Below are 8,646 nucleotides of genomic sequence, written 5' to 3' on the forward strand. Positions count from 1 at the left end.
TAAAGGAGCCATGCTCCAGATGGGTTCAGTGCAGAATTCTATCAGACCTTCATAGAAGACCTCATACCAATACTATCCAATTATTCTACAAAATTGAAACAGATGGAGCACTACTGAATTCCTTCTATGAAGCCACAATTACTCTTATGCCCAAAACCACACAAAGACCCAACAAAGAAAGAGAACTTCAGACCAATTTCCCTTATTTATATCGATGCAAAGATACTCAATAAAATTCTTACAAACTGAATCCAAGAGCACATCAAAACAATCATCCATCATGATCAAGTAGGCTTCATTCCAGGGATTCAGGGATGGTATAATATACGGAAAACCATCAGCATAATCCACTATATAAACAAACTGAAATATAAAAACCTAAAGATCATTTCATTAGATGCATGTGACAAATTTCAATACCCATTCATGATAAAAGTCCTGGAAAGAACAGGAAATCAAGGCCCAAACCTAAACATAGTAAAAGCAATATACAGCAAACCAGCAGCTAATATTAAACTAAATGGAGAGGACCTTGAAGCAATCCCACTAAAATCAGGGACTAGACAAGGCTGCCCACACTCTCACTACTTATTCAGTATAGATCTCGAAGTCCTAGCCACAGCAATCAGACAACAAAAGGAGATCGAAGGGATTCAGATTGGAAAGAAAGAAGTCAAAATATCACTATTTGCAGACGATATGGTTGTATACTTAAGTGATCCCAAAAGTTCCACCAGAGAACTACTAAAGCTGATAAACACCTTCAGCAAAGTGGCTGGGTATAAAATTAACTCTAATGAATCAGTAGCCTTCCTCTACACCAAAGACAAACAAGCAGAGAAAAAAATTAGGGAAATGACACCTTTTATAATAGTCCCAAATAATATAAAATACCTTGGTGTGACTTTAACCAAGCAAGTGAAAGATCTATATGATAAGAACATCAAGACTCTGAAGAAAGAAACTGAAGAAGATCTCAGAAGATGGAAAGATCTCCCATGCTCATGGATTGGCAGGATTAATATAGTAAAAATGGCCATTTTACTAAAAGCGATCTACAGATTCAATGCAATTCCCATCAAAATTCCAAATCAATTCTTCATAGAGTTAGACAGAACAATTTGCAAATTCATCTGGAATAACAAAATATCCAGGATACCTAAAACTATCTTCAACAATAAAAGGACTTCCAGGGGAATCACTATCACTGAACTCAAGCAGTATTACAGAGCAATAGTGATAAAAACTGCATGGTATTGGTACAGAGACAGACAGATAGACCAATGGAATAGAATTGAAGACCCAGAAATGAACCCACACACCTATGGTCACTTGATTTTTGACAAAAGAGCTAAGACCATCCAATGGAAAAAAGATAGCATTTTCAGCAAATGGTGCTAGTTCAACTGGAGGTGAACATGTAGAAGAATGCAGATCGATCCATTCTTATCACCCTGTACAAAGCTTAAGTCGAAGTGGATCAAGGACCTCCACATCAAACCAGATACATTCAACCTAATAGAAGAAAAAGTGGGGAAGAATCTCGAACTTATGGGCACTGGAGAAAATTTCCTGAACAAAATACATATGGCTCTAAGATCAAGAATTGACGAATGGGATCTCATAAAACTGCAAAGCTTCTGTAAGGCAAATGACACTGTTGTTCAGACAAAACAGCAACCATCTGATTCAGAAATGATCTTTACCAATCCTACAACTGATAGAGGGCTTATACCGAAAATGTACAAAGAACTCACAAAGTTATACTGAAGGGAGACAAATAACCCTATTAAAAATGGGTTTCAGAGATAAACAAAGAATTCACAGCTGAGGAATGCTGAATGGCTGAGAAACACCTAAAGAAATGTTCAACATCTTTAGTCATAAGGGAAATGCAAATCAAAACATCCCTGAGATTCCACCTCAAACCAGTCAGAATGGCTAAGGTCAAAAACTCTGATGACAGCAAATACTGGCAAGGATTGGAAGAAAGAGGAACACTCCTCCATTGTTGGTGGGGTTGCAGACTGGTACAACCATTCTGGAAATCAGCTTGGAAGTTCCTCAGAAAATTGGACATTGAACTACCTGAGGATCGAGCTATACCTCTCTTGGGCATATACTCAAAAGATGCCCCAACATATAAAAAAGACACGTGCTCCACTATGTTCATAGCAGCCTTATTTATAATAGCCAGAAGCTGGAAGGAACCCAGATGCCCTTCAACAGAGGAATGGATACAGAAAATGTGGTACATCTACATAATGGAATATTACTCAGCTATCAAAAACAATGACTGTATGAAATTCATAGGCAAATGAATGGAACTAGAAAATATCATCCTGAGTGAAGTAACTCAATCACAGAAAAAAACACATACTTTTTGAAAATTGAATATTAGCCCAAATGCTCGAATTACCCGAGATGCATAGAACACATGAAACTCAAGAAGGATGACCAACATGTGAATGCTTCACTCCTTCTTTAAAAGGGGAACAAGAATATCCTTGAGAGGGAATAGGAAAGCAAAGTTTAGAACAGAGGCAGAAGGAACATCCATTCAGAGCCTGCCCCACATGTGGCCCATTCATATACAGCCACCAAACTAGATAAGATGGATGAAGCAAAGAAATGCAGGCTGACAGGAACCGGATGTAGATCTCTCCTGAGAGACACAGCCAGAATACAGCAAATACATAGGTGAATGCCAGCAGCAAATCACTAAACTGAGAACGGGACCCCAGTTGAAGGAATCAGAGAAAGGACTTAAAGAGCTTGAAGGGGATTGAAACCCCATTGAACAACAATGCCAAGCACCCAGAGCTTTCAGGGACTAAGCCACTACCCAAAGATTATTCATGGACCGATACCGGGCTCCAACTGTATAGGTAGCAATTAATAGTCTAGTAAGAACACCAGTGGAAGGGGAAGCCCTTGGTCCTGCCAAGACTGAACCCCCAGTGAACGTGATCATTGGGGTCTTGGCGGTAATGGGGGACGATTGGGAGGAGAACAACAATATGGAAGGGGAGGGGTTAGGGTTAGGGGAATATTGGCCTAGAGTCTGGGAAAGGGAATAACAATTGAAATGTAGATAAGAAATAACCAAGTTCACTTGATTTTTGACAAATGAGCAAAAACCATTCAATGGAAAAAAGATAGTATTTTCAGCAAATGGTGCTGGTTCAACTGGAGGTCAACATGTAGAAGAATGCAAATCGATCCATGCTTATCACCCTGTTCAAAGCGTAAGTCCAAGTGGATCAAGGACCTCCACATCAAACCAGATACACTCAAACTAATAGAAGAAAAGCTAGGGTAGCATCTCGAAGACATGGGCACTGGAAAAAATTTCCTGAACAAAACACCAATGGCTTATGCTCTAAGATCAAGAATCGACAAATGGGATCTCATAAAATTGCAAAGTTTCTGTTAGGCAAAGGACACTGTGGTTAGGATAAAATGGCAACCAACAGATTGGGAAAAGAACTTTACCAATCCTACAACTGATAGAGGGCTTATATCCAAAATATACAAAGAACTCAAGAAGTTAGACTGCAGGGAGACAAATAACCCTATTAAAAAATGGGGTTCAGAACTAAACAAAGAATTCACAGCTGAGGAATGCCAAATGGCTGAGAAATACCTAAAGAAATGTTCAACATCTTTAGTCATAAGGGAAATGCAAATCAAAACAACCCTGAGATTTCACCTCATACCAGTCAGAATGGCTAAGATCAAAAACTCAGGTGACAACAAATGCTGGTGAGGATGTGGAGAAAGAGGAACACTCCTCCATTGTTGGTGGGATTGCAGACTGGTAAAACCATTCTGGAAATCAGTCTGGAGGTTCCTCAGAAAATTGCACATTGAACTACCTGAGGATCCAGCTATACCTCTCTTGTGCATATACCCACAAGATGCCCCAACATATAAAAAAGACACATGCTCCACTATGTTCATAGCTGCCTTATTTATAATAGCCAGAAGCTGGAAAGAACCCAGATGCCCTTCAACAGAGGAATGGATACAGAAAATGTGGCACATCTACACAATGGAATATTACTCAGCTATCAAAAACAATGACTTTATGAAATTCATAGACAAATGGTTGGAACTAGAAAATATCATCCTGAGTGAGGTAAGCCAATCACAGCAAAACACACATGGTATGCACTTATTGATATGTGGCTATTAGCCCAAATGCTTGAATTACCCTAGATGCCTAGAACAAATGAAACTCAAGACGGATGATCAAAATGTGAATGCTTCACTCCTTCTTTAAAAGGGGAACAAGAATACCCTTGGCAGGGAATAGAGAGGCAAAGATTAAAACAGACAGAGAAGGAACACTCATTCAGAGCCTGCCCCACATGTGGCCCATACATATACAGCCACCCAATTAGACAAGATGGATGAAGCAAAGAAGTGCAGGCCGACAGGAGCAGGATGTAGATTTATCCTGATAGACACAGCCAGAATACAGCAAATACAGAGGCGAATGCCAGCAGCAAACCACTGAACTGAGATTAGGACCCCCGTTGAAGGAATCAGAGAAAGAACTGGAAGAGCTTGAAGGGGCTCGAGACCCCTTATGAACAACAATGCCAAGCAACCAGAGCTTCCAGGGACTAAGCCACTACCTAAAGACTATACATGGACTGACCCTGGACTCTGACCTCATTGGTAGCAATGAATATTCTAGTAAGAGCACCAGTGGAAGGGGAAGCCCTTGGTCCTGCTAAGACTGAACCCCCAGTGAACTGGACTGTGGGGGGGAGGGCAACAAGGGGGGGAGGATGGGGAGGGGAACACCCATAAAGAAGGGTAGGGTGAGTGATTAGGGGCATGTTTGCCCGGAACCTGGGAAAGGGAATAACATTCGAAATGTAAATACGAAATACTCAAGTTAATAAAAAAAAAAAGAAATACCCAAGTTAATAAAGATGGAAGGAAAAAAGAGCTAGCATTTCAACCACTACAATACAGAATATCTTAAAACAGAAGGTGAAATTAAATATATTGGCAATCTTATTTAAATGATGTTCTATTTGGGAAGAATTCTTTAAGGGGAAGAGTAACTGAAAAGTATTATGGAATATGAGTACATTTTTTCCATTTTGGTAAGATATAATTATCAGCGTAAATAACTCTGAAAGTAAGCATTGTGAATATAAAAATTCCTTTAAGTAAACTTTGTCTAACACTGTTACCATGTGGCAAATCTGGCACCGTCAGCATCTTGGATCTTAAAGTAATGCAGAATCTCACCCCCACTTCAGCTTTTCTGACTCAGACCATATATATGCACAATATCCCAGTTTAATTTGTATTAGAAGTATTAGTACAGAATAGAGAGCAAATACTTTATTAAGTCCAAATCTCCTGTTTCTAAGCTACTCTTTACCAGTCAATAAGTCACTCTTGGAACAAGAATTAATTGCTTAGTTCACTAGCATTTATTTAATGTAGTATAGGTCTAGGCTAAAGGAATTAATTAAACTGACAAATTATATTCCAGGTTGAAGCTATGTGGTCATGTGAATTAATCTTCAGAATCAAATCTAGGCAATTAATGTGCTTTGAGCAAAGTTAGTCTTCTTAGATCATGGCATAGAGACAAAAACGAATAAAAACTAGAATGTGCTGATTTTAAACTCTATGCAGATATGAAAAACAAACTCATTGTAATAAGAGAGTAGAAACTATTTTTAAACCACAGTTTTAACTTTAAAAAATGTAGTCATAGCCATACATCTCATCTTACAGACTCTTAAATACATAATGTGGTAGTTCCATCATGTACTACATGCACAATAAGTGCAATGGGAAAGATGTGCTCTCAAGTCTTTATTGGAAACAGGCATCTTTGATGTGTTGCCTAGAATCCCATACATGAAAGAGGCTAGGCACCACATAGCAAGAATGTGCAAGAAGCTCAATAGACGGGTCTAGAAATACAGCTCAGTGGTTCAGACAATTAGATTCTGCATAGATTCTAAGTTCAGTTTCCAGCACAAACAGGGAGGCTCAGAAACATGTGACACTCTAGTTACAGGGGTTTTGGCACTTTTTACTAGCTTCTCTGGACACCAAGCAAGCATACAGCACCTGTATATAGAGATGAGAAAATATATATAAAAATAAAAATAAATAAATAGGTGTAATAAAAAGAGGTGATAGGGTTCACATGAATAAGAATTCCATCAGCACCAACTTGTCTGTAACAAGACATCCCACCTGATCTTCTGACTCTAGTCTCATAAAAGAACCTAAGAACTATCCAGCAGAGCCAATTCTAAACCAGTAACTACTGAGAAACACTAATTATTAGTTTATTTGAAGCAATTTGGTATGCATATGCAATTGTATTTAATATAGGTTGGCATTGTATTAAGTCACACAACACATTCTACAATGTAAACTTAAATGAGTATGATACATAGATATAATTTTTAGAGATACAGTGGTTAACTGATTCAATTAAATGAAAGCAATATCCCTGAATATTTGGTATAGTATCATTCAAAACTTCCTCATGGAAAAATATTATTCTATTATGAATAAATATGATGTACAATAGAGAAATAACAAATTTTGAATGTAGTATCTAGGAGCGACGGCTTCTCATCATGGCGGACCCTAGAGATAAGGCGCTTCAGGACTACCGGAAGAAGCTCCTACAGCACAAGCAGTGTGAAAAGTCTGAAAATGATCTGAAGGCACTCCAAAATATTGGACAGATTGTAGGGGAAGTGCTTAAACAGTTAACAGAAGAAAAATTCATTGTTAAAGCAACAAATGGACCAAGATACGTCGTAGGTTGCCGTCAGCAGCTTGATAAAAGTACGCTGAAACCAGGAACAAGAGTTACTTTGGATATGACCACCCTAACCATCATGAGGTATCTGCCGAGAGAGGTGGATCCATTGTTTTATAACATGTCTCATGAGGATCCTGGAAATGTATCTTATTCTGAGGTTGGAGGCCTGTCAGAACAGATTCAGGAATTAAGAGAGGTAATAGAATTATCTCTTACAAATCCAGAATTATTCCAGCGTGTAGGAATAATACTTCCAAAAGGCTGTTTGCTATATGGACCACCAGGCACTGGGAAAACACTCTTGGCACGAGCTGTTGCCAGCCAGCTAGACTGCAACTTCGTAAAGGTTGTATCTAGTTCTATTGTAGACTAGTACATTGGTGAAAGTGCTCGTTTGATTAGAGAAATGCTTAATTATGCCAGGGACCACCAGTCATGCATCATTTTTATGGATGAAATAGATGCTATTGGTCGGTTTTCTGAGGGAACATCAGCAGACAAAGAGATTCATAGAACTTTAATGGGAGTTACTAAATGAAATGGATGGATTTGATACTCTGCATAGAGTTAAAATGATCATGGCTACAAACAGACCAGATACACTGGATCCTGCTTTGCTGCACCCAGGAAGATTAGATAGAAAAATACATATCAATTTACCAAATGAACAAGCAAGATTAGATATATTGAAAATCCACACAGGCCCTATTACAAAACATGGTGAAATAGATTATGAAGCCATTGTAGAGCTTTCAGATGGTTTTAATGGAGCAGACCTGAGAAATGTTTACACTGAAGCAGGTATGTTTGCAATTCGTGCCGATCATGATTTTGTAGTTCAGGAAGACTTCATGAAAGGAGTCAGAAAAGTGGCTGACTCCAAGAAGCTAGAGTCCAAACTGGACTATGAACCTGTGCAATTTTCTATAAGGTTTTGGTGGTTGCATGACAGACATTGGCTTAATGTAAAAATAAAGTTAAGGAAAATAATGTATTGGCAATGATCTCATCAAAAGTGAATAAACATGTAAAAGCAACATAATAAGAAATGTAATTCAGTAATTCTTTTAAAACTGGTACAGAAGAAAGTTGCATGTTTCTTAATGTTGCGTTTACTGCAGCAGAATTTACAAAAGACATGCTGAAGCTTTTCGTATTTGCTTTGTGAGCTTTTTGTACAACATTCAAAATGGTTGAGATAGTAGAGGAGAACATTTCTTATGACTTATTTCATATCTTGTTTTCCTCATCCTAAAAAAAGCAATAAAGTCTGTTTTAGTTGTCCTATAAAACAATAAACAAATGTAGTATCTCCAAGTCTTCAAAACAGAAAATATATAGTATAGGTTTAAGATCTCAATTTTCTCAGTGTGTTTCATTAGCCTCTTTTCTTTTTCTTTTTTGTGGGGTTAGGGAGTAGTTGTAGTGCTCTTTAGTCTGAGTTTTTGTCTGATGGTGTTATGGGATGAGGTAAGAAGTTGTTAGGAATCTATGGATTTTTTGAAAGATCTAAATGAAATATTTTACTCTTCTTCATGAAAGCTATGATCATATAGATGTTACTTTACTAAAAATAAGCAAAGAAAGGCCAAAATGGTCAAAGTTAATTTTGTTGAATATAATTGTATAGACAATGCAAATTGTGAACAGTGTTGCAGGTCCTTAAGGCATTAGTAAACATATAAGAGGGCAAGCAATTATCTTGTAAACTGTCTTAGTTATTTTTCAATATTTACATGATATTTACAAAATATCATGACCAATGCAACTTGTGAAAGAAAAAATCTGGAGTCTCACAATTCTGTGAAGTCTTCACCATATGT

General features: G+C 37.8%; 1 pseudogene; it reads left to right on the forward strand.

Moving 5' to 3' along the window:
* The first annotated feature begins 6,613 nt into the window (after nt 1-6,613).
* Psmc6-ps2 (proteasome 26S subunit, ATPase 6, pseudogene 2) lies at nt 6,614-7,827 on the forward strand (annotated as a pseudogene).
* Nucleotides 7,828-8,646: the final 819 nt, after the last annotated feature.

The sequence above is a fragment of the Rattus norvegicus genome, chromosome 2, assembly GCF_021556685.1.
Source record: "Rattus norvegicus strain SHRSP/BbbUtx chromosome 2, alternate assembly SHRSP_T2T, whole genome shotgun sequence".
Taxonomy (NCBI): Eukaryota; Metazoa; Chordata; class Mammalia; order Rodentia; family Muridae; genus Rattus; species Rattus norvegicus.